This window comes from Dermochelys coriacea, chromosome 4 (assembly GCF_009764565.3).
Source record: "Dermochelys coriacea isolate rDerCor1 chromosome 4, rDerCor1.pri.v4, whole genome shotgun sequence".
Classification (NCBI taxonomy): Eukaryota; Metazoa; Chordata; order Testudines; family Dermochelyidae; genus Dermochelys; species Dermochelys coriacea.
Window position 1 is genome coordinate 80,589,866 of NC_050071.1, and position 15,892 is coordinate 80,605,757.

The following is a 15,892-nucleotide window of genomic DNA, read 5'->3' on the forward strand; positions in this document are numbered from 1 at the left end:
AGAGATAAGGTCGGTGAAATAATATCTTTTATTGGAAAAACTTCTGTTGGTGAGAGAGACAAGCTTTCGAGCTAAACAGAGCTTTTTGTTAGGTCTGTGAAAGGTACTTAGAGTGTCACAACTAAGGGCAAGTCAACCTAAGTTACATCATAGAATCATAGAATCATAGAATATCAGGGTTGGAAGGGACCCCAGAAGGTCATCTAGTCCAACCCCCTGCTCAAAGCAGGACCAAGTCCCAGTTAAATCATCCCAGCCAGGGCTTTGTCAAGCCTGACCTTAAAAACCTCTAAGGAAGGAGATTCTACCACCTCCCTAGGTAACGCATTCCAGTGTTTCACCACCCTCTTAGTGAAAAAGTTTTTCCTAATATCCAATCTAAACCTCCCCCATTGCAACTTGAGACCATTACTCCTCGTTCTGTCATCTGCTACCATTGAGAACAGTCTAGAGCCATCCTCTTTGAAACCCCCTTTCAGGTAGTTGAAAGCAGCTATCAAATCCCCCCTCATTCTTCTCTTCTGCAGACTAAACAATCCCAGCTCCCTCAGCCTCTCCTCATAAGTCATGTGCTCTAGACCCCTAATCATTTTCGTTGCCCTTCGTTGTACTCTTTCCAATTTATCCACATCCTTCCTGTAGTGTGGGGCCCAAAACTGGACACAGTACTCCAGATGAGGCCTCACCAGTGTCGAATAGAGGGGAACGATCACGTCCCTCGATCTGCTCGCTATGCCCCTACTTATACATCCCAAAATGCCATTGGCCTTCTTGGCAACAAGGGCACACTGCTGACTCATATCCAGCTTCTCGTCCACTGTCACCCCTAGGTCCTTTTCCGCAGAACTGCTGCCGAGCCATTCGGTCCCTAGTCTGTAGCGGTGCATTGGATTCTTCCATCCTAAGTGCAGGACCCTGCACTTATCCTTATTGAACCTCATTAGATTTCTTTTGGCCCAATCCTCCAATTTGTCTAGGTCCTTCTGTATCCTATCCCTCCCCTCCAGCGTATCTACCACTCCTCCCAGTTTAGTATCATCCGCAAATTTGCTGAGAGTGCAATCCACACCATCCTCCAGATCATTTATGAAGATATTGAACAAAACGGGCCCCAGGACCGACCCCTGGGGCACTCCACTTGACACCGGCTGCCAACTAGACATGGAGCCATTGATCACTACCCGTTGAGCCCGACAATCTAGCCAGCTTTCTACCCACCTTATAGTGCATTCATCCAGCCCATACTTCCTTAACTTGCTGACAAGAATGCTGTGGGAGACCGTGTCAAAAGCTTTGCTAAAGTCAAGAAACAATACATCCACTGCTTTCCCTTCATCCACAGAACCAGTAATCTCATCATAAAAGGCGATTAGATTAGTCAGGCATGACCTTCCCTTGGTGAATCCATGCTGACTGTTCCTGATCACTTTCCTCTCCTCTAAGTGCTTCAGGATTGATTCTTTGAGGACCTGCTCCATGATTTTTCGAGGGACTGAGGTGAGGCTGACTGGCCTGTAGTTCCCAGGATCCTCCTTCTTCCCTTTTTTAAAGATGGGCACTACATTAGCCTTTTTCCAGTCATCCGGGACTTCCCCCGTTCGCCACGAGTTTTCAAAGATAATGGCCAAGGGCTCTGCAATCACAGCCGCCAATTCCTTCAGCACTCTCGGATGCAATTCGTCCGGCCCCATGGACTTGTGCACGTCCAGCTTTTCTAAATAGTCCCTAACCACCTCTATCTCTACAGAGGGCTGGCCATCTCTTCCCCATTTTGTGTTGCCCAGCACAGCAGTCTGGGAGCTGACCTTGTTAGTGATGTACAGCTGCTGCAGTGATTAAATTGCTTTTGTATGTCCACACTATGCTCGTGTTGACAGTGCACATCTTCACTACAAACGCTTGCATTGATGCAGAGATCCGTGCACCGTGGGTAGCTATCCCACTGTGCAACTTGCCATCGTATAGCCCAGGTTGTTTTGGGTAGGGTTTTCATTACCTCATGCGGGCAAATGAGTCATGCAGGGGTGACTGGGAACACAGTTTCAACTTCCCATGAGGCAGTTTTCTTCATCCCATAATTTTATCTGCATCTCATAATGTTCTGTGCCTCTTTTCAAAAGCCCCGCAAACCCGTGCATCCACCATCTCTGCGAGAAGCATGGATCCTGCAAAGCTCTGCATTGTTGTAATGAGTGTGGAGAGCACAACATGCCTGATCCTGTAGTATTTGTAAAGCTGCCAGAGGAGCCGTGGGGAACATGACAATTGCTTGAAGGCTAGCTTGCTGTGGGACATACAAAGAAACAATTCAAGGTGGTTGTTGGCAGCTATGGATGGTTCTGGGCCTGAGAAACGAGCACTGACTGGTGGGATCACGTCGTTATGCAGGTATGGGATGATGAGCAGTGGCTGCAGAACTTTCAGATGCGCAAGGCCACATTCCTGGATGCAAATCCCTATTTTGGCACCAGACCACCTTGCCACAGAGTACATCAACAGAAAGGGCTACTTTTCTACGGTATTGGTAAATGACCGTTGACATTTTACTCACATCAACACAGGATGGTCAAGGAAGGTGCATGACGTACAGATCTTTAAGAAAACAGGCTTATTCGGAATGCAGCAAATAGGATTTTCTTTCCAGACCAGAGGATTACTGTTGGGGATGTTGATATGCCGATAGTGATTCTGGGAGACCCAACCTACCCCTTAGTCCTGTGGCTCATGAAGCCATACACAGGCCACCTCGACAGAACCATCCTAGTATGCAGGACTGTTCTAGTGGTTTCGACAAAGTGTTTGTTGTTCAGTGTAAAATTATTATGGGTGAGGATGAAATGGATTAGTTTGGCAATGTTTGGAGTGGATATCTTAGGGTTGTCCATTATCTTGTAAATATTTGAGACAGGCAGCAATGCCATCTTTGTGGGGCATGCTGGTAACCAGATAGGTGATATCTTGAATGAACTCATACAGAAGAATGGTAAAAGACAAAAACACCATAATCACTTCTGGATGAACACTTTTTTCAAAAAACAGTCACACTCTATCTGACCTCTGGGTCCTCTTCCTCAAAGGAAACCTGCACAATCCTTTCAAAAGACAAGCCTGGGAGCTTAAATTCATAACTTTGCTAGATACTAAAAATCATGGACTGAATAAAGGTGGATTTATGGCTTATTACAACTTAACCCCAAACCCCCAGTTTTTTCCCCTCATTTCCCACCTATGACTGAAGAGGTGGTAGTGGGCCACTTCACCTTGAATGGTCCCTTGAAATATGCTTTAACTGCTCGCTGTAAACAATTGTATTTAGCTGTAACACTGAGTACTTTTCCCAGACCTGCAGAGGAGCTCTGTTTAAGCTCAAAAGCTTGTTTCTCTCACCAGCAGAAGTTGGTCCAATAAAAGGTATTACCTCATCCACCTAGTCTCTCTCATATCCTGGGATGATCACAACTTAACAACACTGCACACATGATTCAGTAGGTGGCAGTCTGCTCTTCAAGTCAATACAGAACCAAGTTCCTTCAGGATGGAGGGAATATAAAACTATTTACCTCACTGCTAATAATAAAACATTTCATGATGCTTTTCTCAAGTGGTAGGGGGCAGTAGCCTGAGTAAGCTGGCCAAATGATAATTGGAGCGTTCTATTTGCTTCTATAAATGTCCTTATAATTCTGGTTGGCTAACACATTTTCCACTTTCTGTCCTGAACTCATGCATAGTATTTCTGTAATTAATGACAGGTAAAGTGATTCCTGTATCTGTAGTTTTTTCACTTTGTCAAGTTCCCTGTTGTCTTCAGTTGAAAGTTGTTACATGTGTGTCTGATCCTGCATCCAATGAAGTCATGGACCCCCCCCCCCCCATTGGATTAAATAGCAATGGACTGTATTGTGGGTATTTTTGTTTTTATTTTGTTTTTTAAATTTATCTTTAATGTGGAAGATTTGTAAAATCCTATTATTCTTATCTGAATATACAAAATGAAGAATGAATACATTGTAAACTTTATAATTGTCATAGTCTGCTGACCCTTTATTTCAGTTGAAAAATGGATCTGAGAAATGATATTATCTGGGAATTATATTATTATTATATATACAGTGGGTTCTAGTGTGTGCATATAAAAACTGCTAGCTTGACACTGTTTTATAACCTGTGCTTCAGTTTAAAGGGGCGCTCTTCTTTCCAGTATGTGCACACATTACTCTCATTCGTGTTAATGGCAATTATGAATGTATGTCAAAAGGACCTGAGCCTGATTTTGCATTTCTTCCATGTGTAAAACTCCTGTGGACTTCACTGGCAGTTTATGGATGTGGAAATGCTGCAATATCAGGTGGATGCATGAGACTTGTTTGTATCAGTTAGTTAAACCACTTTGTAAGCTGTCCATCTTCGTCTCATAAATGGAAAGCTGTCCAAGACGCAACCAGTTTTGTTTAAGTGAAATGTGTGACAAATTCCATAGCTCCCATCTAAATTATATTAGATATGTGATGTATACATGTTGGCAGGACAATGTTCTTTTATTTTATTTGGTCAGGAAAAGATCCTTTTGTGACAATCCAAGGAACAGAGCTTCCTGATTAAATCTCTCTACTCTCTATCTAGAGAGGATAGAAATATTGTCATAATCAAAAACATTTTTGTGGCATGTCTTTTATGTTAGTGTAAATAAAATGTGTCGTACTGCAAATCTTTAAGCATAAGATTATTTGAAAATCTGTAGTTTTGACATGGTAAATTAACATCACAGAAAAGTTATCTGTATATTTAAAGGAACTGCAGTAGGATATTTGGCAACCAGAGATGACTTTAGAAGAATATTGGGAATGAATTGGATTTTTTTCAGATTTGTGTATGACTGAAGAATGATAACTATAGAAGGCACTTTTGTAGTTTTGAAAGGGTTAAGGAATGCCAAGCCCAGCCCCCCTTGCTTGCCTGGGTGTAAACAGAGGAGCCTCAGCCTATCATGTCTGATTGCTGTTATGTGCTTGAGGAGAAAGCCAGACTCTGTAACATGATACATTATAGACTGATTCAACTTGGAAACGCCGTGATCTGCGCTTCACATCCAGACAGAAGGAGGAATCACCACCGAAAGGTGGGTGACTGAAAACCAACCCTTTTGACTTTACAGCTGAACCAGGATAAAGTGTGATTTTTCAGATTGGGTGAAGTCAGTCAAATATATTTAGATGAATCATTTATACAGAATAGATATGTATGGAGTCTTATTTGTATGCTTTTGTATGGTGTGGTATTGAAATGGGAGGAGGCTCGGTTTTTCTTTGAATCCGTGCAGAGGCAATATTAGCATTTGAAATGAGGTGGCTTTTTAACCCCCGAGGCACCAAATTGAGGATTTAGATAAGGCAATGGCTTAACTTTACAGATCATTCTAAATACCAGATACTTCTGCAAGTGGCTGCTGTGTAACAGAATTTTTTTCTTGCTGTGTGTGTGTGTGTGTGTGTGTGTGTGTGTGTGTGTGTATTAAAAAGTAATATATGTATTCTGAAGAGAATGTGAACTTTTATATTTCTCTACATTTTATGACAACATTTCAGTGTATTTAATTTTGTTAGAAATAGTTTTTGCATAATTTATAGTTGAGATAGCTAAGATTCTATAAATAGTTTTGCTTTATAAGCCTTTCTGTTTCTATACTGATTACTTTAAGAAAAAAAGTATAAAATACTTCTAATCATAAAAGCACCTTTCCCTGAGACTACAATTCCTAGTGTATAATTTTGTCAGAACATTGTTTCTAGAACAAAGTCTGTGAAGAATAATTTAACTTAATAGCAGAGCAAATAATGCACGTTAAACTGTGGAAAAGCAGTCTCAGTTGATTTAGAAAGAAATGTAATATTTTTACTTTAAAATGTAAGTGAGATTTGAGATTTTTGTAAGTACCTTCAATAAAGCAGAGATCTGTTATGGAAATATGGTACTGCTGTGAACAGTCACAATTTTTGCTGCCTTTCAGTTATAGTATTAGCTATTTCTCTTCTGTGTACCTAATGAATGATATGTACAGAATACATGGCTATGCCACAAAGTGATTTTGTATTCCTAAAGCCTAATATAATCAAATTAATTGCCTAAAGATGGTATAGTTGAAGATCTGATCCCTTTCCACTGAAGTGGAAATACTTTCAGTAATTGAAAGCAGATTCATGTCTGGAGTTGTACAAGCCAACGTTTTCATTTTTTTAAAATAAACCTTTTGTTCTCCAACTTTAAATGTTTGAGGGATCTATCCAGAAATCTCTGTTTGCTGTTTGTTTGTTAGAGTAGCCTTTAAGAAGGGATTAAAAAATTCTAAGAAAGGTATGTCATAAATCCAGCTTACTTACAATTATTTTGTTTATTTCAATATATGCACATAATATTTTAGCCTTTGTATTCCTTATATTTTAGTTTTCCTGTTAGATTCCATGAAACTGAATTTGAACTGCATCTGTATGCTGAATATTGATTTTTAAAGCCCTCTTAAATAGCATTCATAATTTTTAATAGATTTACTGAACTTTAGAAATTTTTGGCTTATCCCATTTGGTACTTCTGATAAGACAGTTTGACAATTAAATAAAACCCCCTAAACTTTGAAAGTTTGATGCTGCTCTACTTCAGCAAACAAACCTGACACTTTGCAGTGATCGCTGCTCTTTGCTAACTTTGTTTCTGTTTTCTGGGCATGACTGTAAAAAGCTTTAAGAATCCTTGCAGACATTTCAGCATTAGAAAGATAAATTTAGGATATGAACTATCAAGCCCTTCAGACAAAGACTGAGCTGCTCTCAGTCTGTTAGCAGCTTTGAAGGTAGAGAACAATAGAGTGGAAGAAGGGAATCAATCACCTTCCCTCATCAGGCCTTGTAATCTACAGAATAAATTGACTAAAATTAGGTGGAAAAAGTTACCAAAGATGGCAAGAGCCCTCTGTCCAACAGTAAATGTATAAACTGCGTAAGAGATTTGAGAAATTGGTTTCCTGGTTTTGTGTCAGTGTTGTCTTTTGATTTTTACGGGCTATCATTAAGATGTGAATGAGTAAATTTGCAATTTGTACTAATTTTTTCTTAAAACTATTTGGTGAGCCATATCATTTAGTTATTGCATGGTTTTCTTCTCTCTCCTTGATAGTTAAATAATTTAATATCTCCTAAATAAGTACAAATAAAGGGAATAACATTCTAATACAAATTGGGTAAAAGTGTGAACATGAACAGAAAAATTACCTTAACCTTCTTCTGTGGAATTAATGTTAAAAAAAAAAAATCCAGACAATCTTTAGCTTCTGGTTGAAATGTTACTACATTTTTGATAAATTTGTACCATGTTTCTGTGTAATGAATGGCACAGCACAATCGTCTCTTACAAGGACTTACACAAAAGCTACATTGCAATTTATTGCAAAAACTTGTCTAAACATTTAAACATATTTTTGAGTTCTTGATTTACTATTAAGAGTTTTTACGTCCTTAACTTTTTTTTACAGAGCACTGAGGGCACGTGATCTGAAGTAATACATTCCATTTAGTATGGAATGCATTTCTTTCAGAAGGAAGAAAAGTGGCATAGTAGTAGCTGTCTAAATACAGTGATTTTGATTATTAATGCTCTGAGGCAGATTAAAATGCTGTATTCCAGGTATTCATTCCTTTTAAAGGTCCACAAGAAAATTTTTGCTAAACACTCATCATCACTCTTGCAAGTAACAAAAAAGACCCAGATTTAAGAACCTGTTCTAAACTGTATTCTTTCATGTGTTAAAGTGTATTTCAAAAGATTTAACAAGACTCATGCAATTAGTGAAAAAGGTCTGTTTTCAGCTCTGATCAGCAATTAAGGGATCAGGCTTCTGAATTTCACATCTTTATTTTGATAACTTGTTTTGCTTCTCAGTTCATTCTTTGAACTAAACAAGGGTGAATAAAGATTTTTAACAAGTAACTTTACTAAAAATTAAGTATTAATTCTAAATACACAGAAAATGATACCCGGCTTTAATTTATTCTGAACTACAGTTTTTGTCCTAACTTCCCCCCATCTGTGAAGATTTAATTGAAGAGTATTCCATTATAAATACTATTACAATCACATATGGAGAAAGTTCATAAGACTTTTCTTAGGATAATTATATATAAATAAAATTACAATAGCACTGTGGATATTATGTATTTAGATGTATGTTGGGGCCTGATCCTGTGAACTTTAAAGTTCCCTCAACTACCACTGACTTCACTGACATTTCGGGGTGCTCAAACCTTTCAGGATTGGGCCCTAGAAGTTCTTTGAACAAATTGGACAGTTAGGATGAAACATTGTAATAGTATATTATGAATATTTACACACTTTTAAAACTAAATTGTTTAATTTTGTTTCTATTCTACACTCATTAAATGTAGACAGATGTACTAAAAATACACCCATTCTCTTTTAGAAAATTTTCTGTGTAATGATTGAATAGGTTGCAGAGACGTTTTATAAATGATGCACAAACAAGGAGATGGATTGTTTTTTAATACATTCTGCCCAGAATTGTAAATGCAATACTACAGCATAGACTTAATGTTCATTAGAAGCAACACTAACCTCTCTAGCCCTCTTCAGGGACTATCTGAAGCAACTGTTTAGATAAACTTGTAACTATTGTTTTTATGTTCATGTTTAAACCATTACCGAGGGATGCCTGATGAGCCAGTTCTTTCAAAATGTTTTTGATAGCAGCCACCCGCTACCCCAAATAGTCATAGATACAGGCTGTACAATATCCCAGGGAGTGTATATTGAAATGGAGGGTTATAACTTCAATCCAGTATATGGAAATAAGGGTAGTTATGGGTTAAGGGTAGTTGATGAGTTCAGCAGATCAAAAGCCTTTAAGCAGAGAAATCAGATGAATCACTACAAGATTTAAGTATTTTACTATATGAAAGGTATAGCAGTAATATCTAAATGATCTTTTTGTTTATAATATGTAAAATGTCTTCATGCTCTAATATTAAACTTTTAAAAATTGTAAATAACACATTTTCCCTTCATCCCAAAATTTAAGGTTAGTGAAGATTTAAAGTAGAACATGTTCAGAGTTATAGTAGTTGGACTTAATAGCAAAGAGTTTTTGACAAGAAATTTCACAGGATAACTGAACTTTTACAAAACAATTCGTTATTTGATCATTCAAATAACAAAGACCAGCAGAAATAAGCAAAAGTCATGATGATTGCATTTGTGAAGATCTGAATAGGGATTAAATTTAAATATATTTAATGTGCTGCTTAATTGTTTTAAGCTTAATCTATTTTCAATAGCTAAAGGACAAATATCTTGGTAATGGCAATATAATTGTACTAGCGTTATCTCTCTGATAAGTAACTTTTCTGCCTGTTTCCAGCTAATGTAGAAGATGCAAGCTTAATAATGAGAAGAATGTTTTGATGCCTAGGAGGAGAACCAGGTTACCTAATAAAAAGGGCTTATGTGTTCCACTCTTGCTGGAAATAACATTCCTGCTTTGGCATGTTCCTCCATTCTTACTGGCCAGTTTCAGTGGTCTTTAGTTATAGTCTGATTACTATGCTTGTTCATAGTAAAGAGCAGCAGGATCTTATAGACTGCTTTAAGACACTAGAGTTTATGAATGAAAATTAAAGAAAACACAAGCATAATTGTACATAAAAAGTATTTGGGTATTTTTTAATATCATACAAAAGTATTTTTTTAAATATTTAGTTTAAGTTCTAAAACCATTCTACCTGCCTAATTTTATTTTTATTAAAGTAGTTTAGTTTGCATCTCAAGTACAGTATTTACTGACCATGAAAATAGAAATAGATTTTTTCTCAATACCAAAATGAATTCTTAATGTTCAATCACAATTACTAAATTAAATTAAATAAACTAAATTAAAAATGATTTTAACTGCTTATGAAATGTTCAAATCTGCAGATATTTCAGTCAGCGTTGTTAATGTTAATTTTTGCAGAAGATATTTTCCTCTTAAGTCATAAATGTTGTCCAAGGAAAAACTGTCTAGGGAGCTGTCAAAAGTAGTCTGGAACACTTTTTATGCTTTTTCTTTTAAATAAAACAAAATTGCCTTATATAGCATTGTTAACCTTTTATAATTATTTAACTGTTATTTCATTTTACCTCCTGTTTAAATGTTGTACGTTAGTGCAATAGACACCTGGCTGTGCTCTTAAAAGTTTATTTGTCTTTCAATTCCTGTGATAGTAGGGGGCAGTACATCTCCTTAATTATCTTTGTTCAGGGAAATGCTGAAAGGCCAAGGTAGTTAAACAAGGCCATTTGGATTTGTGATAAGGTCGAAGTCAGATGCAAGGAAAGTGGTTAAATGCATTATCATCTTATTGAGTACATCATCAGTAAAGTGACCTTGATGGAGGTGGAAAAAGCTATTTGGCTATTTTATGACAGCCACCTCTCTGCCTGCTTTATTACCGCCAGAGAATACTTCATATAGCTTTATCATATTCTCCTTTTTTGTTTTGAAACCTGATTTCCTTTGATTGTAGATAATCAGTGGTAGGCTGAACATTGAAATGGACTTTACTGATGATGGTAGATTTTAGTACTTAAGGGTTTATCTCATAACTTGATAGATATGGAAATGTTCCTTCATTAAATATTAAGGTAACCTGGCTCGCTGACCATTCTATATTTGCTTTTAAGGATCTTTTAATGATGATGATTAGTTTCTATTCGAGGGAACTGCTATTCTGCTACTTTTCAAATTGTTTTAAAGCTATTAGGAGGAAAGGGTTGCCAACTTCAGTTTGAGCAGCAGGGATAGTGTTTGTTTTAACAAGTGCATAAGTATGTTTATTTGAAGGTTATTCAAGTCATACTGGTTCTCTGGCTGTTCTAGTTTCGGTGAACCCTTTAAGGGGGAGAAACAAAAACTTTAGTGAAACAAAACCTAACACTAAATTCTTAAACTAGTATTTTCTGCTTTGGGAGCTGCTCCTGCAAGTTGCTGAATGCCCCTTGTAAGCACACTCGGCTCCCAGTAGCTGTAGAGGGAATTTTATGGTGCACTTCACTTTGCAGGACTGGACACTTTGAATGTTTGGACAATTATTCAAAGATTTAATCAGACGGATCACAAGAATCAATCTTTTTTTCAAATTGCCATTATTTCACTCAGATGTGTTATCCTGGTTTTGCTAGGCATCATGGCACTCTATGATGGATTGTGGGGGGGAAAAATAATATATTTTGAAATACTAGCTTTGAAAAGACTCCCGCGCTTGTTGTAATTTTTGCAGGGACCTTTTGCAAAGGCGTCAGAATAGTGATCAAAGAGACTTTAAAATAGTTGCAAAAATTACATGATGCAGATCACACCAAGAAAACTGTATCCATTTTACAGCACCTCAAGGTATAGATTAATTGGTTGCAACTGACAGAAGACAATCAAAAATTATTAAGAGGCTGGAGGGAATGATGTATAAGAAAAGATTAAAAGAATATGTTTTGCCTGGCCAAATGAAACTAAGCAGGAATAAGACAACAGTCTACAGTTTTAAAGAATATGTAGACTAAAATGGTATATTAGCAATAATATAATGAAATTGAGGAAAGAAAACTATAGGCTGAATGAAAAGGAGTACTTGTGGCACTTTAGAGACTAACAAATTTATTTGAGCATAAGCTTTCGTGAGCTACAGCTCACTTCGTCGGATGCATCTCTAACTAACTAACACGGCTGCTACTCTGAAACCTGTCATTATAGGCTGAATAGCAGGAGTCATTTTGTAACAGTAACAGCATTGAAGCTATGGAAAAATCTTCCAATGGAATTGATAGAAGTCCCACTGCTTGAGACATTTAAAATTACTGCCTGTACTGGCCAGAGAATGGAGCATGACCAACTCAGACTTTCACATCTCTAACTTCTATTCCACGAAATGTAGGCTTTTTTGAAGATCAGTTCCATGGTGTGGCTGGCAGTGGTACAGACAAAAAAGTAAGCTCCTTCTCAAGAGAGCAGTTTCAAGGAGGAGGACTACCAGATGGAGATAGGTCTTGTTCTCTCTTCTTACCCAACAAACTCTCTTCTCCTGCATTCTTCCATCAGGTTTCATAGATTCCAAGTTCAAAAGGGACTATTGTGGTAATCTAGTCTGACCTTCTATATAACACAGGTCATAGAACTCCTCAAAAGCAATTCCTGTTAGAACTAGAGCATTTTAAAACCTTCTGTCCGTCCCCTGTCATTCATGTACCCCCAGAAGAGGGGCTTTTCTTCTCCCCACTTAAAGAATTCACAATGAGACTCCTCTCTATTTACTTTATCTCTTGCTCAGTCCTGTCCTGGAACTTCTCTTCTGCCATATGTGACAGAAGGACCTGTATATGTCTCCACATTTCTCTCTGGACAAGTAGAGACTGATTGTGAAACCGTGGGTCTGCCTTCTTCCTCTTCCAAACCTACTTCTTCACCAGAGAATCCCAAGATGATCTTCTTAGACAAATGGTTCTGTCTGGTGACTTTTATCACTTTGATTCTCAAAAATTCCCCCACTGAGCTAAGGATACCCAACAAGGTGATGGTCCTTATGGTGGAGAGGCTTTCACTATTCATCAATAAGTGGACCAAGATCACCTTTGTCATCTGAGTCCTCTCCATAGTCAAGGAGGAATGCTTCATAAAATTCTTCTTTCTTCCCTTGTCTTCATCTGTAACTATCCATTATTCCTCTCCCTCTGTCCCATTAATTCGTGCTCCATTATCTAATAGACATCACTCTTATTCCAGCAGATCAATTGTAGTTAAAATATTTTATAGTTATAAACGCATGTTTTCTGTGAAGTATCCTATACCTGAAATGGCTGCATTGCTATGCAAAATGGGGGAAATTCAAAGTGGATTCCCTTTGGTCAACAATAGCGCTGTTGCCTCTGTGGACTTCATGTTCCAATTGTGTAGTCCCACAAAGTTCCTCGGGTTCACAACCAACCATCTACATTTTCAATACCGGGCCCTTCTCTTTGGTCAAGCATCTCTATCAATAACCACCACAATGATTATGATTGTAACTGCAACAGCCCTTTGTCAGGACCGGATATGCGTGATTGCTTACCCAGACTATATCCAGAAAAATTATCAAGCTGCTGCAACTATTTCATATTCTGGGAATCATTGAGAATGGAGACAAGAGTTCTCTGACGCTCTCATAAACAGATGCTCATTGATCTTGTTGTCCAAAATTGGCCAAAAAAACCCATTGTTTGCAGACCTGCTCTGGTAGTCCCAAGACCTCAATCTTTCATTTCCGAAAGGAGCTGATTTTCTCCAACAGAGTCTTGTCCTGCAACCTTCACCTCCTCCTCAGCTCTAAAGGCTTGATTCATAACTAAAGAAACTGGCCTTTTAAGACAAAGTCCTAACCATTCTCCCTCCTTTGTATACAATAAGTTTGGTCCTTTTTCTCCACTTGACGCATATGTCTGTCTATGAAAAAGGTATCCCTCCCAGTCATCTTTCATTTCCTCCAGGCCTGTTTTGATAAGAGTCTAGCAACTGACTGTCTCTGGGTTCAGACCTTCAGCCTTTAATTCCCTACAGGATCAGAGAGAGAGATTTTCTCAACAAGTCTCACCTCTCAGTGTTTAGATTTTGCAAAGCTGTAGGTTACCCAAGACTTCATGCTAGGTCTCTTGGCTCTCTTTGGAGTTTCAGTGTTTAAAAATGTTTTATGTTTAAATCTCTTTGAACCCCTGAAAATTGTGCCTCTTTTTATTCTCTCCTGGAAGGTTTCCTTTTCTGGTGGTTATCAGCTCTGTCCACAGAATGGGGGAAGTAGCTGCACTTTCTTGTGACCCATCTTACTTATTTTTTTCAGAAAGAAAGTGAATGGTCCTACATACCATTTCCTTCTAAAAATTAATGTCAGACTTGCACCTCAATAAGGAGATTTCTGTTTGTAGCTTCTGTCCCTATCCCAAGGCAAGAAAGAGATTCTAAGGCAGTCCTTATACATCTATAGAGCTATTGAAATTGATCTTCTACTCCAAGGAATTTAAGAAATCCTCTTCATCTTACTTGAAGTCCTCAAGAGCCTCAGTACTTCAACATCCTAACCCTAATCTTTTCCTCCAGACAGTTTCATGCCCTTCCTGGCCCACTGTATTAGGGCAGTTGGTGCCTCCTGGGTAGCAAAGGAGGAAGTCTTAGAGAGTGAGTTGTGTTGGGTTGCCACTTACTACTCTGTGGACACCTTCTTCAAGCGCTCCTACCTGGATTTGGTCTCATTGGCTGATGTAGCATTTGGATGGTACTTCCAGCTGTGTTTCCTCAGCAGCCCTGGACTGTAGTTCCCAGAAAAATGGATCTGGTACTTATTCACTGTTTTTTGTGGGGGGGAGGGGTTGTCTCTCACTGGCTTACATTCCCTCCTCAGCCCAGCTGTGAGCTTTTCTTGTGTAGCTTTGGGCTATCACTGGTTAGTTCCATTCATCTGCAGCTGTAGCAATCACACCATGTGAAAAAAAATGTCAAACCTGTTAATAGTTTTTCATGTGGTGAGTATTGTTTCAGATACCCACTTAAACCCTCTATCAGGCTTGGGCTAGGTGACTATACTTAGGAAGTTAGGTCAGACTAACCTGCAACATCATTAGAAGTCCTCAACTCTGCCTGCCCTGATCTTACAAGTGAGTGGAGTGTGAGGGGATATGCCCCCATCCCAGGCTAATGAGCATTCCAGCTCTCAGGCAGCACTAGTTAGACTCATGTTTAACATGCAGAACATGCTTGGAGAAGGGGAGCTTAAAAAGGGGTAGCTGGCTACAGCAAAAAGGGTGGACTTTCCCCAGGAGGAGAGGCTGCTAGGGATCACGACTAGGTTCCAGTAGCAAGGGGAGCCCAGCCCGGGGTAGTGGTTGGCATTTCCTCCCTCTCCTGCCTAGTTTGGGCACAAACTAACACTGCAAGACATATGGGTGTGGGGGCGCTGAAAGGCTGCTCTCAGTCAACAACTGGTGGCAAGACCTGGGAATGCCGCCAGGAGCTAGAGGTTACTGGACTCAAAAGGGACCCCTGGGAGTGAATTGAACTCACTGGGAGCAGTGAGATTACCCAGGGGCAAGAGACTGAAAGAAACTATATCCAAGTCCGGGCTGTGGGTTGGCTGACTACATACATGGAGCTGGACTCTGCCTGCCCTGATGGGCAAAGGATGGGAGCATGAAGCCCTACACCTGATACAATGCTCTAAGACAGAAACAGATTTTTGAGAGGGGGTTTCCACTGAGATGGACCCCGAGAACTGGGCCAAATGTCCTCGGAGCTTTCCTTTCACTGCCTGATTTCTTTTTAACCAACCAGTAGAGGCCACTTTTACTGGGCTCTTGAGACGTGAGTATCAGTGGAGTCTGATAGCTGAAGCATACATGGCCCGTTGCATTCTGATGGGGAATTCATTACTGCCATAATTCTTCCAGCCTCAGCTTCTACAGCTACATTCTCAGTTTTGGGAGTCAGCAAAGCTAGGATTTCAGTTCCTGCTTCCTTCTCAGATGGTTCTTAAACCAGAAAAGCCATTTTCACTTAAAAAGGTGGATAATGCATAGTGTTTGACCTACTTGAGCAACAAAATGTACAATTCTCTCATATCTACTAATTATTACCAATTCACATATCCAAATAATGAGTCTTTTAATTGAAATGGAAATATAGCCCATGAAACGTTAAAATAAATTATTGTAATCTGTATTAAAGAAATTTGTAATAAGATAAACTTGAGTTATTACATGAAGATTATTATTAAATACTGAACTGAATATTATCAGTATTTTTTTGTCACACAGGGATGCGTGTTCACATGTGGAATGTGAG

At 38.7% G+C, this 15,892-nt stretch overlaps 1 protein-coding gene across 5 annotated transcripts in view; it reads left to right on the plus strand.

Annotated features, from left to right (window-relative positions):
• The window catches only part of TENM3 (teneurin transmembrane protein 3), a 2,178,135-nt gene that overhangs the window by 1,793,500 nt on the left and 368,743 nt on the right, over positions 1–15,892 (plus strand). For 2 of the 5 annotated variants that reach the window (XM_038399412.2, XM_043513544.1), the window contains exon 1: positions 4,994–5,119. The exons of 2 other annotated variants lie outside the window; for them this stretch is intronic. The gene's annotated coding sequence lies outside the window, so the exon portion shown is untranslated. Of the gene's footprint in view, positions 1–4,993; positions 5,120–15,892 lie in introns of those variants that run through there. One more of the 5 variants, XM_043513545.1, reaches the window with a different exon arrangement.